At 36.5% G+C, this 19,439-nt stretch overlaps 1 protein-coding gene across 1 annotated transcript in view; it reads left to right on the top strand.

Annotated features, from left to right (window-relative positions):
• Positions 1 to 923: 923 nt before the first annotated feature.
• Positions 924 to 19,439, top strand: part of LOC133527139 (bumetanide-sensitive sodium-(potassium)-chloride cotransporter) — a 62,957-nt gene continuing 44,441 nt past the window's right edge. Inside the window, exon 1 of the mRNA XM_061864027.1 lies at positions 924 to 1,279. The gene's annotated coding sequence lies outside the window, so the exon portion shown is untranslated. The remainder of the gene's footprint in view (positions 1,280 to 19,439) is intronic.

The following is a 19,439-nucleotide window of genomic DNA, read 5'->3' as shown; positions in this document are numbered from 1 at the left end:
GTTACTTTGGTAATCCGCGAAACGATAACGTGCTAGTCAATCAGTGGCGTTATACTTACTTGCATATGTTTTACATGCAATTATTGTTCCCTCCCTCTCACCGCAAAAATAAATACGCAAATAAATATAAAAAAAACACCACCAAAATGACAAAACTCGACACGTGTTTCGCCTCTCTGATAGGCATCCTCAGGAGATGTAGACGGTCTGGCGTCCGACAACTGAAAAGTCAGTTTATGGCGTGTAAAAATACGGAGCATTAATTGCATATAAAAATCGGCACTGATTGACTAGTAAGTTATCTTTTCGCGGATTATCAAAGCAATATTTTTGTTTTAATTCGTAACATTTAAATCTACTTCGTAATCGTTTCTACTCATAATAGAGCGATGCTCTGTATATAATTCATTCTAAAACAGCAGAAAACCATTTTATAGCTATAGTGTTTTTAAGAAATATTATTGTACTCGTATGTTAGTCTGTAAGGGCCTCACTTGCCTAAAAATATTTATTATTTTTTCAAAGGAATGCGAGTGCCCCCCTTACATAGGGAAGTACATAGGCGTGAGGGCATCCCTCTTCCATACTTGTGCATGTGCATTCCTCAAAAACATAGGTAAATACGCTCCGCGATTTTTGATCCATTTAGGTTCCAAGCTAAAATGGTTGTTTAATACTTACCTTATGGAATATCCAATTTAGTTAGAACCCTAAATGGCTCAACAACCACGGAGCGTTGACTGCTGCGTATTCAGTTAGAGTATTTACATTTGTTCAGCATTTATCAGCAAAGTTGAATGAGAACTAATTTTCTACTAACTTTCAACTGCTGGCGAATGCAAACGAATGAATTCGCATCATATCCCACCTCATAAATTGGGCCTTAGCTTTATCCGAAGTAAATATACGCTGGAACTAAAAATAAACATGATGGCTGCGGGAAGGCTCGCTGGAACTGGAAGAAATCTTGTCATAACTAGAACGAAGATTGTTAATTAAAAGTGTCTGGTGTAAGGGCGAGTTGTGGGCTTATATAGGGTCGCTGGAAGGCTGCGTCGTCTTTAGCGGTCGTCGCTAGCAGCCGACCGGACGCGCTGCGGTGCCGCTCGTTTTAGCCGCAACATCGCGAAACGGAACGCCGGTGCGCGAATAAAAACAATAGAACATCATAAAAAAAATACAGATTAATTATTTGATTTGTGACTGACTGTGTTTGTGAAGTGAGTTTTTATTGGAATCGGAAGTTTTAATTGTCTGTTCCCAAAAGATACGTTTTAAGGTGAGTTGTGATTGTTTGATTTTTATTATCTTGCGGTTGCGTCTATTTGCCTGGCACTTCTGAGTTTATAGCGAGGTATTAACAAACATTCAAGATAGTACGGCGAGGCACATAACTCACATTAGACACATACATACACATACTTTAAAAAAAATACAATTGTTACAAATATTCAAAAAGTTGGAAAAAAAAATCTTGATTAAAACTGAAACTAAATGAAGATTAAAAACACGTGAAACTCAACCATCCATGACAATAGGCGAACGTCCTTCTGAATCTGATAAACAAAATGACAGCACCTTGAAAATTTTAACCCTCATTTGGCTAAATTAATGAAGAATATAAACAAAATGTACAAAAATGTGGGTTATACGTTATACAAATTATAACTTCGATAACTTGGTGACAGATCTTAATTTAATCCTGGCCAAAGTACCTAGTATGGAAGCGGCTCAGCTAATAAATTTATGGTAGGTACAAGTCCTTAGTGAGTTCATCATAAAATAACATTGGCAAAATGATGTAGATACAAGAACCGGTAAACGGTAAGCGATAGGCTATTTACCTAAGGCTTCTTATCGCTTTGAACGATACCTATTCAGACATCTTTTGAACATCATTATTTCCAATTATCCTCACCTATCCTCGATCGCTAAAGAGGTTGAGTAGGTAGGTTTATTATATTTTTTTCCACGTTTTTCATATCTTAACGTTAGCATTATTTTGGTGGAATGGCAGCATATCTTAGTAAACAGAATCGGTACTGGCATTTTCAAGTGGTCAACTAAAATCCGTATTATAAATTTTATTAACTCCAATTAATTATTTCAACTAAAAACATACATATATGTAAAGTTCCTCCAAGTTAACTAACTAGACCACTATAATACTACGATGATGAGAGCGTACATACTCATAAAAGTACAAGTTAAAACTACATCAGGCATTTAAAAAAAAATGGTTTTAAGTAGTTGCCTTGATAAAAAAAATTAACAGATGGAATATTGGACATTTTTGTAGACAGACTGTTGTACTTATAATCTATTACCTACCTATATAATACCTCTTAAGTATCCAATATTCATTAAAGGAAGTCTCAGAGAGACTATAAATACTTTCCTACATAGATATATTAATATCGCGATCGCGATAATGCAAGATGGCATCAAGATATGTTATCAATTAGGTACTGATAGCTTAAACCACTTAGGATAATTCAGATCACTATAAACACCAAAGAGTATAAGAATTGAAAAGTCTGAGAAAAAAAGTGTTTCGATTTAAACAGCTAATGTACATAGATGGCGCTTTATAACTCCGTACAAGTTATGCAGCATTATGTAGCATTAGCTTTGATTACACCTAACGAATAGAGTAGCGAGTCAGTCCTCTAGACCAAGCTCTGCCAATGTGCAGGAACTCGCGCTGTCTGGCGTTTCCACTGGAACGGAGATGAGAGAAGGCGTGCGGGAATCAACCAGTAGCATTAGTTCTCTTCTTTTGTAATCCTGTGGAGCGCCACAGGAGTATGCACGTCAAAATCAAAATATTATTTATTCAAATAGGTCTAGCATAGCAACAAACACTTTTAAATTGTCAAGTTGTACAAATATCATCTTATCTAAATATCAGAGAAATTTATTAATGCGGTTATTATTGTTCTTTAAAAGTATTGTATTATTATAGATATGTCAAACATAATAATACGAATTTTAGAAAAGGATAGTCAAACACCAAAATTGTATAAAACTTACTAGTCTAGAACCTTTCTAGAGTCTTCTTCTTCAACCTAGCGTTTTCCCGGCCTAACGCCAGGGTCCGCTTTCCTACTTAATCTTCTCCACTTTGCCCGATCTTCGGCATCCTCAGATGTGAGATTGTTCTCTTCCATGTCCGCTCTCACGACCTCCAGCCAGCGCTTCTTAGGCCTACCGCGGCCGCGTGATCTAGGGCCTTGGACAGTGAGGTTGAGGCATCTATTTCCGACGTAGTCTACTGGTCTGCGGCTTATATGGCCATCCATACCATCGGAGGCGACTTTCCTGCAGCTTATCCGCTACGTCACGAATTCCAAGGCTGCCACGGATGTGTTCGTTACGTATGCGATCTAATCGCGTAACGCCACACATCCATCGCAACATCTTCATTTCGGTGACGTGAAGCTGCTGGACATGTCTTCCGAGGACAGGCCAGGTCTTGCTACCATATAATAGGACTGGGCGGATGATGCTCTTGTACACAAGGCCCTTTAGCTTCACCGGTATCCTAGGGTCGCAGATGACACCGGTTACTTCTCGCCATTTTGCCCAAGCAGCACTTATTTGGACTTGGACGTCGTGATCGATTTCACCAGATTCGTGCAGCACGGAACGGAACCAAGGTATTTGAATTTATTCGTTTTCACGACAAATTCGTCTCCTACCTTTATGGGGTCGGGGTCCGTGCCGCCACATGCCATGTACTCGGTCTTCGCAACATTTAGTTTCAGACCGCCATTCTCTAGCGCACCCTTCCATTTGTTCACTTTATGCTCCAGTTTCTGTTTGTCCTCATCTGTCAGTGCAATGTCATCAGCGTACATCATAAGAACCTTTCTAGAGTAAAATAAATAAATCTAAATCTTTCTAGAATAGAATTCAGTTATAAATTTTATCATTATTACCATAATAAATAATTAATTATTTTCAATCACACTAAATCCCACGGTGTATCATCATTCATGTAGTCTTGTGTGCTATAACTATAATAGGCTTTAGAGATAAACTTACGTTTTACATAATTTGTCCTCTCATCTACGCTCTATTCATTTGTTAAAACATGGCGCAGTACAGTGCCGTCTAATTTAGCCATCAAATTCAAATCCACGATTTTCTTAGAATTTACAACTCTTCTGTAGTCAATAATTCTTTGCGGATAAATTACCTACAAGTAATTAAGACGGTTGCGAAGATTTTTCCAGATTGTACCGTTTCTAGTGAAAGATAAGGGATATACTTACGTAACATAGGCAACTATTTTCAAGAGTGGCAGAAGCATGTAGATGCTTTAGAGTCATGTCATGTCTCTACTTATAGTTCGACAATGTGCTCCTATTTTTTTTTTTTATATTTTAAATACCTTAGATTTTCATTCTGTTGCAGATTTTTTCTGTCATATTTCGATAAAATTTGGTTGATAGATAGTTACCTACCTTACCTATTCTATGCAATATCCATTTCAATGTAGGTTTGTCTTGAAAAATCTCCCTCTGTGTTTTGAAAACGTTTGGTATTTTCGTAACTCATCGCAAAAGAAAATTACGTGCCTATAATTTTTTTCTCGACAAGTTTAAATTTATTTATTTATTCCGACCAGAATGAAGCTCTTCACCAGCCAAATTTGACCCAAAACTAACAAAAAGAAATCGACAACAAAATAAAATCGGCCCGTGTATATGCACGGCCTAGTATAAATAGGTACTATACTTAGATCAAGCTAAGTTGGCAGCGATTTTGATAGTGCAAACTGTGGAAGTGTTATTTAAACGTCATAATGTCATAGGACTTTGACCTTTAAAGTTTAACTCTACCTAACTTCTGCCAACAAATCCGCAGTACCGAAAGGAAAAAGCCCCATTCTTAACTTAATATTATAGCTCATTTATTTTGTTATTGATATTTGATGTTTTTTTTCTATCTTGACATTGTATAATTATAATTAGTTGACGATCATAATATAACTTTATGTAGATTAGCTTAAAATAATTTATTTTGTAATCGAATATTATGAAATAATAAATCTAAATCTAAGTCAGTGGTGGGCAAAGTACGGGCCGCGGGCCAGCTCCGGCCCGCGCAAGGCTTTCATCCGGCCCACCGCCGCCGGTCCTTCGAAACAATTAGTATATAGCTCGAGAGATAACGGTTTCAAATCAAAATGTATTTATACTGCAGTTCCAGCCCTCCTCGGATTTTTTAAATTTTCTGACCCCCATGAAAAAAGTTGGCCACCACTGATCTAAATCATACATTTCTCGTAAATACCTAAATATTTTTTTACCAAATTGAACCAAGGAATGAGGCTAAAACAATTAATGTTGACTCTCAGTCTCGCTTCGGTCTAGTTTGCTGACGATTTTCCGCTAATATGATGATGATGAACCACAACTTACTGAGTTATATTGTTATATATAGTAGGTATGCGAAATTTCACAGCGAAAAAACCCCTTGTGTGTTGTCAATGTCATTAGACATCGCACACTAAACTTATGATACAACCGATTCTTTTAAACAAGGAAACACACAAGTTTAAATACCTACCTACTGTATCAACCCTAGGGTACCTATGTTGTAAACATTAAAGTTTAATATATTATTATTTGACATGTACTGGCATTTCTAAACTTTAAGGCCAATCTAGACGGAACAATCAAATTACCAATTAGATCATAAATTAAATTGGTATTTAATTGTAAATTTTATCTAGCCTTCCACGCGTAGGTTTACAATATAGGCACAATTTACAATAGTAGGATCGGCAAGCCTTGAATTTCATGTTTTCGTTCGCACTGTACAATCAAATTGTCCATTTTATCAGATTGTCCTAAAATTGTTATGTGACCTGTCGCACGCACGCTTAAGTATTTAAATGCAGTCAAACTGAAACCTTCAACAATGATCAATATTTTTATGCTGTTTCAGTCGCACTGATGCGCCTTAGCTTGATATTTGATATTTGCCTAAAATGCAAGAAGCTCAGTTTCTTTAAGAGCAATTCCTAGCTGAGCAACTTTTCAAATCTCGAATTTTTGAAGCTATGTTTCTGTCGCGCTGCGGTGAGCGGGAGCGGGAGCTATCTAAGTGTGAGTGCGCACACACAGACGCGAGACGTAAGCGCTCACTCATTGCGCGCCGTTGCGTCGACATGTCGACGTCGCCCGCGAGCCAGACGGAATTCATCCTGCGCTGCCCGAAGCAAGTTGTTTTTGGTCTCATATCACAGATCTCATATTTTGATCACATAATATTGTTTTTCATTTTTATATTATACTGTATCTATTAATTACCATATAGGTAAAAACTGCAAAAAAGAATGATGTCCCTGCTTCGGTCGTCGTCGTACAGTCAAGTGCAAAAATATGTATCGAAAGAATCTTCTCATAAATATGGTACTACGCTCTTATTACACTGGTATAAGATGCTATGAGACATATTTTTGAGTAAGATGTGTACACCCATATTTTTACACTTGACTGTACCTATCCGTGACAGTAAGTTGGGTGTGATCATGGTGTGTTGTGAAATTTTGTAAGTAGGTATAAATATATGGTTAAACTACAATCTATTTTACTTGTAGTACGATGGGGCTAAACTTGGGTCGCCTTATTGAAGAACGTATCGCAATGACAATCTGAGTAAAGTATGTTGGGGTAATGCCGGACAATTTTGGGACCAATTGAGAGAACTCGTGAAAAAACGTTTTTTCAAGATCTTAGCACATGATAGATTCTTGAAGTATGGAGCAAATCGTTAAATAATAACCGTAGATTCGGCCTGAATTTTGGTAATCTTCAATATAGAACGGTTTCAGTTTTGTACCTGTGTAAAGATGAGACATACTTTTTTTAGGGTAACGAGTGTTTTGCCATCAAGGGAGAACATAGGATGGTGAAATAAAAGTTGCTTCTAATGGAAAGAGAATAAGATATCACAAAAAAATAGGTCCGGTTTCTACCCTTCTCGAATGTATATAAATTGCAGCCACCAATAATTACAAACTTAAAAGTTGTCATCGAAAGTTTTTAATTCGTATTTTTGAATCCGATCTTAACCCTGATACAAAAATTGGTAAAATTGTGGCTCTCAAACTTTGATACTTATGTCAGAAGGAAATTGTGGCTCTCAAACTTTGATACCTAATATAAGGCAATTTGATATGTAAGCAATGTGCTAAGAAACCTCTTATTGTAAGGTTTACCCGAAGTAATAAAATAAGAAAAACGACTAAAATAATAGATAGGTTTCGAAGTTTTGACAATTTAAGATCTCGTGAACTGTACAGGTTTAGTGAAAGTGTAAATGTATTGTTTATTGAAAGGAATGTACTGGAAGATATTACGTGCTTAAGTAGGAGGGACAAAAATCTAAATAAAAAAATAATCGTGCTCAGTCATTTCATTTTTAATGAAGGTCGCCAAAAAAATAAGAATCAAACTTAGAAATCAAAAAGACTAAGTAGTTCTTTAAAAAGGTCAAAGTCACTGAGAGCCCATCTTGAAGTATGGAAAATAAGTAAAATTGCGATTTTATTGGTATAATTTTGAAATTATATATATAAGTAGTTGATATACAATCTTTTTTTTAATAAAATGTAAGGATCGTATGTAAAGAGTAAAGTAAATATACAGGAAAAGGGAGCCCTCTTGAAGCATTTTAAGGAAACTAATTTCGAAGCCCTATCTCTATTTTGTATCCGAAACTAGCTATGTATGTATGCGTGCACATCTACATATGCATCTGTATGTGTAGGTACTTTATTGCAAAAAATTGCTCATTTGCTATCTATTTTACTCGATTTTGTTATAAAATTCAACATGTATCATCATCTCTATACAATATAAATACTCTTTATTGCACACCTCAATAAAAGAAAACAATACAAAAGAAAACAGAAACATAAGCACAGGTAAACAACATGCGGTCTTATCGCTAAAAAGCGATCTCTTCCAGGCTACCTTTGAGTTGCGGAAATTAAAAAAATGACATTGTCCGTAAGTAGGTGTACATACACATACAATATACATACATACAAAATAGACTCCCAAAATCTCTTCGTTTTGATTTACCGTCGCGTTGGTAGTGGTACTGGATAAAAATAATGGTACGAAAGTGTGATCAAGAAAACAATAAATGTGATAATTAAGTAGGTCAGTAGGTAAATTGAAGAAAATTTAAAGTTTGACAATCACTGCTGTTTTTTAAATAGGTAAAGATCGGGTTGTTTCTCTCGGATCTTTACCTGGAAGGGTCAAGATCGGATATCGGTCTGCAGCAGTCCTAGGTCTGTTTTGATTGGATAGTTATATAAAAAATATCGAAAAAGAAATTATACATTAAAACAAAAACAGTTTCGTCACAATACGCAAAATAAATTACAGGGCGAAGATCGGATAGAAGAAAAAAATTGCGAAAATATCTTGCTCCCTGTGATTGCGCATAGCACAAGCCCGACGCCCTGAGCGACGCGGGGACACTGGCAGTCGAGGCGTAATGAAATGGCATCTTACACAATGTTGCCAACATTAAAAAAATAAAGCCAAATTAGGGAGACATGAATGTCCTACGTTCTTCACCCGCATCCGGTATTTACCCAACATACCTACCTTAATCGTTGAACCGCCGCATTTCAAAATGGCCCTTATTTTGATATCGGCTAGCCGTATTGTAATACGGTGGATTATACAATACGACTGCGATACTTATATTATATATAATTTCCCTCGTTAATGTAATTTCATTTTTGCTATCTAGTGGCAAACATCAAAGTAAGTAGTTATCTTTTACTTGTGACGCACAAGTGTGAGCAATGTAAAATACTATAAGTATTTCTAAAAAAAATTGCCTTGTTTATTGTGATCATACGTAGTAAAAGAAATTGTGATTAATTGATTATTAAATTCGCAAAATGCTGTCGTTTTATTTAAAATAATGAAATAATTAGACCAGTTCCGAAAGTACCGGGAAATCCCTGTTCCTATTTCCACCAGTACCGAAAATCCCGGTTCTTTAAAACAGTACCGGTTCTGCAATCCCTAATAAGGATGTTATGCCCATCACTAATCCTTCTGTGTACGTATATTTATAAACTGTCTCCGCCTCCAATTCGTGCGATAAGGACAACTGCAGCTCGGACTAAAATTCACTCGCAAAAAACTCAAAAATCGAGGTTTCGCTCTCGACTGTTTCCTCCTCCAAAACGCAACCAATCATTATGAAATTTTGGAAATTGCAAGAGGAAGAAATAATCTATGCCGCTATGTTTTGATTTTTTGGATATTTATTGTCATATTTGTATACTGTGCCTTTTTTTACAGCCAATTCAATTGAGCCGTTTTTGCGATTTTTGAGGCGCTGTAAGTTTCTTCAAAATAAAATAATCCAAAAAAGCAAAACATAGCGGCATAGATATTGATGATATTGATCTTATTTGAAAAAATCATTGCTCTAGGTTCAAAATCCAGGGAGGAAATAGTCGAGAGCGTTTGTATGGAAAAATCACCACTAGGAATTCCTCTTAATTTTCGAACCACAGAAGGGAGAAGTGTGCGCCGTCCATGCACGTGTTGTGAGAATTGTGAGACGAAAGAACTCTTCCGCAATTCTTTGAAGATCGTATGCAGAGTATCGGTAATCGATTGTCCGATTGATGACTCAACGTTAATTTAATGATCATTGGCTATTGACAGCCTTTTACGTGATTTTTGCGTACTCCTTGAGAAATTGATAGACGTCATGATGGCTACTCGTGTTCGATGCGGTCGGTGTAAATCATCTAACCGCGTCATGGCACCGCCGCAACAACCGCACTGTAAATAATACTGTCGTCATATTGTCTACCCGGAACACCCTGCGAGTCCTAGGTGCCTTCTCAAAGAAGAAACTGGTTCAACAACGCTTGCCTGGGCTTAATTTAATTTTAGTAACATTACACTCATTTCAGATGAAATTATACTTGCCTAATTTCGGTAACAGTACAATTAAGTTCAATTAATTGCTTATTTTGAAAAGTCTTGTATTAATGAATACTAGACATTTAATATCATATTAACGAACCAATTACAATGACTTATCGTTATTATACTTACTCAAACTCGTATCTGATATACGTATCTTATATATAGATACGAGGTGGAGTAAGTAGGTATAGCGATGCTGTCATAAAATTAAGTCCCTCGTGCAACAATGTAGTAAAAATAGTATTTATAAAGTGTCTTTATTATTCTTATTAGTTATTAGATGTAGGCTGGGGACAACTCGGTTATTTTATTACATAACTCATAATAGTCATAATAATACTTAATAGAGTCATTAGCGACATAATATACTGTCACTTACGTGAAGTACTTCCATTTTGGGTCATGTTCAATGTTATTATGCGTAAATCTCCTATTTCTCTTATTCCTGTTACCTAACATCTTACGTCACCTTTTGGGGTTTATCAGGTTCATAGCGTTCGAAAGGATAAAACGAAAACGAAGAATTGGCATGATAATTTCCTCACTGCACCGAAGAGTGACTAGATTACGATCAAGATATACTTAATATCTAACGTTACTGCAAAAACACCGTGTTTTTTTTTTCTGTTGATATCAAGGGTGCATCCCTGACCCAAGTAAACTTTCGCAAAGACACCGGTATTCTAATTAACTCCATTTCGGGGATAATCAATAATTTATTTTTATCTTATAAGGCCCCTATGAGCGTGTACACTTGCCTAAGGGGCTGTTTACATTACATTAATATAATATCCGTGTTACAGCAACGTTATATGCAACTTTTAATTACTTTTAATGAAAATGAAGTAAAAAAAAAAATATATATATAGGTATATTTTTTAAATTCACTATGCCATTTAGTTTCCTTAAACGTAGTTACCGATACCCCGCAGTTAACGGAATTTAATAAAACGCGGTGTATAAAAACTGTAGAGTAAAAAGTATTAAGCCTAAAAAGTTTGGCTTGCCACCTCTAGAACCTCCCGTAACGGATGTCGAGGGGCAAATCGAAAGTTTTAGAATAGAGAAAACTGTGTTAAGTAGGTAAATGGGTGTTTTAACTCTTTCAAGCGTAATACAAATTTTCATTATTATATGATTACCCTGAAACGCACACGGCTCATTCTTCCAAATTCCTTTTTGTATGGGAATTTAAGGTCCTTAGAGAAATGGTGAGATCGATCGAAATTAAAGTTTTTTTACGCTAAAATGTTCATGCATAATTTTTTTACTGAATGCTGAGGGATTTTAGATTCTGCTGATATGCAACTTTTTTGTCAGTCTTTTTTAGGGATTTTTTATTAGCCACAAAAGTGCAACGTAAACTTTTAGCGTCGCTATTGAATGGCATTCTTCTCTATGATCATCCCTTAAAGAACTACAAATACTAGCATGCAATTACATTTGAAATTTTAAGTGAAGTTAAACAGTCGTACGAGAACTAGGCATCAATATAAAAATATAACTGAAGCTTATTGTAACTCTATTGTTGGCTGAGCCTATGATGAAAATTGTATAAAAATAATAGGTTACACGAAAAAACCAAAACAAGTCCGCAACGATTTTGATAGCATTCGGAGTGCAAGTGTTGTTTATACGTCATAATTTCATAGAAGTTTAAAAAAAACACTTGCACTGCGTGTGCTATCTAAATCATTGCAAACTTATTTTGGTCCAACTCTATTAATTTTGATCAGATATGCCCGCAAATGTAAAAAAGAGAGAGGCAGATAAACGGAGAGACAGCGGGGGCTTAGTTAATATGAATCTCTTTTTCAGCCTTCGGGTACTAAGGAACCCTAAAAAGAACACAGCCTTGATGAACTAACTACGTAGTGCAATATGTCAACGTCAGTACGGAATCAAGGCGCGGTCGCAGTTTAATCAAGCTATGGGTTCATATTACTAATGAGTCTACTATTGCATTATTACTGAAACATCGCATGTACCCTAGAACAACCGTTATATTAGGCTGCATAATAGACTGTTAAATAAAGCATTGAGGTCTATTCTAAGTGTGTATCTAATTCTAAATCATAATTTATACAAAAAAAAAAAACAAAAGCCACGTACGTTTTTAACCAACATTTAATTTAAATGAATACAAGTTTTGATCGCTAACTGTATTTTTTTTTGCACATCATCCCACCATCACACCTCCAGAAAAAATGGCCAGTAAGGTTCAAATCCTGACGAATCGATTACTTTTGCAATCTTGTTGATGTTTGTTTGATTACTAACAAGTGATAGGTAGGTAGTGACAGGCAGAGGGAAACATCCACGTGTTTCGTAGAATTCAATGACTTATTTACCAGACGCCAAGGGCGGTGTCCCGCCCGCCCACATCACACATATTTTCTGTAATAAAGGCGGCTTTCATCACATGTGACGGGTCGATTTATCTTAAAAGGAGAGCTTAACATATTAATTAAAGATAGCTTAACATATTAATTTTCATACGGTCAAGTAAATTAATTTTAGTACCATTTCATACCTCCCTTCCTCCCTCCCTCCTCTGTGCCCTCCCGACGAATCCTGTGTTGCGGATATGAATGAATTTGTAATTATTTTACAAATACTAATATTGATACCCAAGCATGCTAAAGAATCTAAAATTGAACCACGAACGTAGCGAGTGGTTCGAGTAGTGGCATCTTCAGCTTTGCGAGTTACTCCGAGTGAAACACAAAATTTTCTACCACAACAACGCGAGGAAAATACTAACTATGAAATACCAAAAAAATCAAACCAAATCAAATCCAAATGAACGTAATAAAAAAAATATCATTCAAAATCATCATTTAAAAGTCAATTCTACCAGGTAACATGTTGTGCCTTCCCAGTTGGTGTAGTGAAAAAATGTATAAAGATACTTACCTAAAATGCTTTCGGTACAAGAATCTGCTTCCCTTTAAATACTTTTACAAGCTTTAGCCTACTGTTAATACAGTGGCTACTGCGTCCTGCGACCCCGTGCCTCGCCCTCCTCCTATCAACAGGTCAGCTTCGTCGTGGATACATTTTAGAACGTATACCTCGGAATTACGATTCGTATTTGTATACCTTTGCTTATTGTTGCCCACTGAACGTGCACCTGTTGAACCTTGTTATTCCGAATATGATGAACGGGTTTCTTAAGTGCTTACTGAAATATACGAAACGATGAATAGGCAATTAGGGGTTGAGGAAAAAACGTGAAACAAGGAAATACGTTATGATGAAAGAAAAAACCCGCGCGAAATCGCCCTTTCATACAAAAGTAATACCTAGTCCTCATTTTCTTTCCTGGATATTAATATAACTTTAAATTTTAATGCAATTTGATGAAGATAAACCACAGGTAGGTAGATATGCCCGCTTCGTTTGATTTTTTTTTAATGTTTAATTATTTTAAGAGTTGGGAGCATTTAAACATTTGTATGAAACGTATTTTTCGTTCATATGTCTAAAGCCCCATGGTACCTACATCAAAAACGAGAATTTACATCGAGATCTCCAAATCAAAACAATAAACCAAGAGGTGTCAGACACCTTAGACAAATATAGTAAAAGAATGGAGAACCACCCAAACTTACTCGCGAGAAACCTGATGAAGGAACTACCTAATACAACTTTTACAAGGCTGAAGAGAAGAGCACCTCAAGATCTTAATCTAAAAATTCAACGTCTGGTACTTAGACGACGGAACCCTAGGAGGCGACGTGAATACTGTGCTCTCTGATTTGTCTTTTGTTAGGAGCAGTTTCGAAAATATTGGTTTAGATTTGAATTTCAGCAAATGCGAACTCTTTATTCACAAATCTTCTTGTACTTTGACCGACTTAAAACCCAAATTTGACGATCTGGCTCCTAATATAAAATTGGTAGACAAGGATTCTCTTTGCCTCCTGGGTTCTCCTATATTTGAAGAATCTTTTCCTGATTATGTTTCTAACTCTATATCTAAATTCAAAAGTCACACGAATAGTTTACTCGAAATTAGCCCTCATTATGCTCTTGTGATTCTGAAATTCTGTCTTTTTGTCCCTAAATTTACATATGTGCTCCGCTGCTGTCCTTTTTGGAAACATCAAAATTTATTGTCGCCTATAGACGATTTGATCAAAATTAGTATAGAGACGATTCTAAACATTCAGCTGAGTGAGCCTTCCTGGTCTCAAGCGTCCCTCCCTATTCGGTTCGGAGGTTTAGGAATTCGCAAAATTTCCAGTGTGGCTTCCCCAGCCTTTTTGGCATCCATTAATAGCACGTCTGGTCTCATAGGAAATATCTTAAGGGCTTTGCCCACAAACTATGAGATTACGGGCTTTGAGGATGCTAAAAATGCTTTTAAAATTGCTTGCCCGGGCAAACAATTTCCAGACAACCCAAAATCACAAAGGAGCTGGGATAATATTTACTGTGATTTAACTTACAATACTCTTCTAAACAACTGTACGGGTCCAGATCACGCGAGACTTTTGGCGGTCGGAGCCCGGGAAGCCGGCTACTGGCTACATGCCCATCCTTCACCTAATACTGGTACTTTCTTGGATCCGACCTCCCTAAGACTGGCGACTGGTTTGCGACTCGGGGTTTCGGTATGTACGCCACATATATGCTCTTGTGGCACGGACGTGGACCGACTGGGACACCACGGATTATCTTGTCAAAAAAGTGCAGGTCGTTTTTCAAGACATGCGTCGCTTAATGACATAATCCGTCGATCTCTTGCCACCATCAATGTGCCTGCTCTTCTTGAGCCAACTGGCATTATCAGGGATGATGGCAAGAGGCCTGATGGGGTGTCCTTGGTTCCTTGGAGCTTGGGACGGATGTTAGTGTGGGATGCTACCTGCGTAGACACACTGGCACCGTCCCACCTCCAACGGACTAATGTAAAAGCGGGCGCAGCGGCGGAAAGCGCCGAAATTTTGAAACGTAATAAATATAAGAGCCTCGGTAGAGAGTACCATTTTGTACCTTTTGGCGTTGAAACTCTAGGTCCATGGGGTCCCAGCGCGCACAAGTTTTTTGGAGAAATCGCGAAACGTCTGGTTGACGTAACTGGTGACCGAAGAGCTGGCGGCTTCCTCGCACAACGTATCAGTATTGCGATACAACGAGGAAATGCCGCCAGCATCCTTGGTACAATGCCTCAAGGGCCTCTTTTAGATATAAGCTAGTTATAGTATTCATCTGTATATATCCATTATGTATATTGTTATTGTCAATAAATAGATTTATTATCTAAAATATATATAAGATCTTTTTTTAAATTGATGGGCGTATCAAAGGATATCGCACCACGCACGACCTCCAGCTAAATGTCAAAGATAGCTTGCAGGATTAAAAAAAATATCAAAAAAAAAAATGTCTTATAATAATAATAAACCGGTCAATTGCGAGTCGGCCTCGCGCTAAGGGTTCCGTACCATTATCTATAAAAACGGCAAAAAAAATCACGTTTGTGGTATATGCCCCCTTAAATATTTCACTTATAATCAAATGTTTGCCGACCATCACACACTCGTATCGACGTTGCGAAACTTGTTTCATAAAAATAAAGTTCAAAATGATGTAGATATTTTTAGAGTTAACCGCTACTGAACACGAAGATGAGATCATTAAGGTAATAGTCACCATTCACGTGCTCTTACAACAATAAATTACTTGTGCTGTCTGCTGTACTTAAATGTACCTACGCTATTAAACACTTGTCGTTTTCTTTTATACTGCCAAGGTATTATGAAGATTCGTTAGGACAGATTCGCAATTTCCATTACAATAACATTGAATAGTGTGAAATAATCACATTGAATATCATGAATATCCTTATTCCGCTCTAACATAACATCTCGCCAAAGAAGGAACGCTTATCTTCATATAGGTACTTATTTACGTGTTAGACCAAAAATAAACACTTGCTAAGTGCTATTCTTTTATCCAATAGATAAGACTATAACAATAGGGCCTCTGCGCTGTTGGCTTCGGCCCCACGCACGCCTCACAAAACAAATAACCTTACGAAAGTCGAGGACGTCGTAAAGTATGTGCGAGTAAGTCCGGATTCACCCTGAGGGTCGCGAAGTTGGATTTTCAATTCTTTTGTGGTGAGCGTTCCGACTGAACGTCTAGCGACCTTCACAAACGAGGAGTTTTGTCCGAAGGGTGTCTAGTTTCGGCGGTTCCGCGGCCGACTCCCTGACACAGTGGAATTGCAAAATGCATCGCAGCCATAGTGTGTCTTTTAGTTCTTAAGATATATTTTATAATACAGTGAAACCTGGATAACAGAGACTTCAAGGGATCTGCCAATTTGTCTCACTTAAAGAGGGAGACCACTTACCCAGGGTCTCAGTTAGCCAGGTATAAATAAATTCCTGTCTCATTTACAGAGGGTTCCATTAGTAGAGGTGGAAACAGAAGTTATTTCAGTTATAGAGGTGGTTAGAGATAGTAAGTTATTTTGTAAACATCATGTATGAGTTGTAATCTTTAACAATAAAAATAAGGTAAAATATCCTTCAGAACATTGAGTGAACTTGTAAGTCTATTTAAACATTTTTTTCAATTTATTTTTAATGATTCTACAAAGGATAGGTTTTGTCATATTAAATTTGATACAGGCTTTATTGCGTCTCACCATTTTAATAAATCGTAATTAATTTTTGGTTTTTCATGTTACTTATCACGATTTTATCTTTCGTTTCTATAGTGTTAACTATTTAAACTGAGTAAATAAAACTTGGAGACCTTTAGACACAATGCGGAATTTTTGGGTAAAGTAAAACTAGTAAAAAAACGAGAAATGATCTGGAATAGATAGTCCTAGTTAAAGAGGTCGTAGATGGACGTTATCTCAGATACAGAGGTCGATTCCTATAACATTCTAGAAAAACTATTGAGTAAAAGTATTATTACAAATATAGTCTTAGTAAAAGAGGTAAATACACTCTCTGTCTCAATTATAGATGTAAATGTGGTCTGTTTTGTCTCACTAATAGAGGTAATTCAGTGCTAAAGTATCGGGACCGCACCATGACTCCCAGCTATGGAGGTTTCCCACTTATCCAGGTCCCACTTAACCAAGTTTCACTGTATGTATGCTATTTTTATGGTTTTTATCTATGGGCCCATAGTTGCCTGAAAACAAAGATTTTTCATTTCATTTCAATAATTATTCAGCCTATATACGTTTCACTGCTGGGCACAGGCCTTTTCTCATGCGCGAGATGGCTTAGGCTATAGTCCCCATGCCAGTCCAAGACGAATTGAGGACTTCACAATCTTCACATACACCTTCAAATTTCTTCGCAAGTGTATGCAAACCTGCATTCCTCACTATGCTTTCTTTCACCCAAAAGCTAGTAGCTAGCTTAGCCCTTTCTAAGAGGGCAGTATATCAGTATACCACGTACCCGTCCTTACAATAAATTAATAGTTTAAAAATCACTAGAAAAACACGCTTTCATGTTCAAAGTCCATTACGTGACCTTTCTCACAAGTGCAAACACGACTATGATACGATATTCCATCATGGAATTCCTGTGCCTATCTTCTGGCTTCATCATCAGACCTTAAAACCTAATCGTGGTCAAACTTCATTAAAAGACTTTTCTAACAAATCCAAACACAGCTATGATACGATGTTCCATCATGAAGTTCCAGTTCATATCTTCCGGCTCCATCATCAGATCAGTTCGACAGTACCATATTATTGTATTGTCATCAGAACTACATACAGCTGCCAATTTTCATGACGCTACGATCCTTGGAAGATGGTTAAATTAGTTACCTTAGATTCCATTACATAGTTAGTTTTGTTAGTTGCATACAGGTGCGGGGCCTAATACAAGTTCGAAATATTTGGATTCTATTGTCTTTATCCCTTTCATGTCATTAGCAAAACGAAAGAGACAAAAAAAGTGCATACGTAATTCAACGGTATATTGACGGTTTATAATAGACCCCCGAAATAAGTCAGACCGCATCGTTCCAAAACACCCTACGAGTCTTCATTCGTAATAATTAATTAATGAAATAAAAGTTTAAAATTTAAAAAGAGAAAATGTTTTTTCACGTCAGCAGCTCGAACAAGGATAATTTGCTGCTTAAAAACAGTGAGCAAAATCGCATTTTGCTCACCGAGTGAGACAAAATAACATTCACGTGACCTTTAGATTCGAATGTCATTTCAACGTGCGGGGCCTAATACAAGTTCGAAATATTTGGATTCTATTGTCTTTATCCCTTTCATGCCATTAGCAAAAAGAAAGAGACAAAAAAAGTGCATACGTAATTCAACGGTATATTGACGGTTTATAATAGACCCCCGAAATAAATCAGACCGCATCGTTCCAAAACACCCTACGAGTCTTCATTCGTAATAATTAATTAACGAAATAAAAGTTTAAAATTCAATAAAAACACCATATTTTACTTATTTTATTATACAATCAACACAATGAACTTATACAAATTTACGCAATTGTTACGCAGTAAATAATTCTACTTAACTACTTTTAACGATCTCTACTATAGTTGACAAATAGTAGCATCCGCAATTCGGACCGGATCTTACAAAGTTTTTTTTTTACAAAAAAAAGTTGTCGATTGAACTGTCAATTGATGTTCGTTAATTCATTATTTTCGTATTATTTTATTGAAATTTCTTTCGTTTTGTTTTATTGCGATAATTAAAGTTAATTGTTAGAATAACTTGAGAAAACATGAGTGAAATAGTGATCCGTCCGTCTGGATTACATTTTTTCAGGTTGTATTTTTTGATGGCTGACTGACGTGAAAAATTTTGTGTACTACACGAGATCAAAGTTATTTACATCTCGTGCGCTTTTGAGTCTACGCTCAAGATTCTAAGTTAGATTCACTCGCTACGCTCGTGAATCTATTATAGAATCTTTCGCTTGCACGGGACTCAAAACAAGCACTCGAAGAAATATCAAACTTTGCTCTCTTGTTGTACAAATAACTATTCCACTACTAAATATTTTCCATCCTCCATGATTCTTTAAGTATGTTATTAACACAATGAAAACTAGGTTTATAGGTTTTTTGTTTTCAAAATTAGCAATAATATTTTTTTTAAGCAAACGGCCCTATTCGAAGAATGAAATACGGAAAAGATAAGATAACGATAAGCTCTGGTTTAGATAAGTTCTCAATTAGATATCGTTTGTATGTCCTATAATTGACAGAAGCAGCACGAGTCGGGCAACCAATGTCACTTTGACGTTAGAAATATCTTATTGAGATCACAGAAGAATCGAAATAAACGTCAATTTTGACATATCGTTTAGTTATCGATATTTTCAATCTCTTTCCAAGATCTTAAGCATCTCTTAATCATTCTTCGAATTGGGCCCAAAACCTATAAACCTAAGAATATATTATGCTGAAGCGATAGAC

The sequence above is a fragment of the Cydia pomonella genome, chromosome 17 (assembly GCF_033807575.1).
Source record: "Cydia pomonella isolate Wapato2018A chromosome 17, ilCydPomo1, whole genome shotgun sequence".
Lineage (NCBI taxonomy): Eukaryota > Metazoa > Arthropoda > Insecta > Lepidoptera > Tortricidae > Cydia > Cydia pomonella.
Note: the sequence above shows the minus strand (reverse complement) of the source record. Positions and strands in the feature narration are given on the sequence as shown.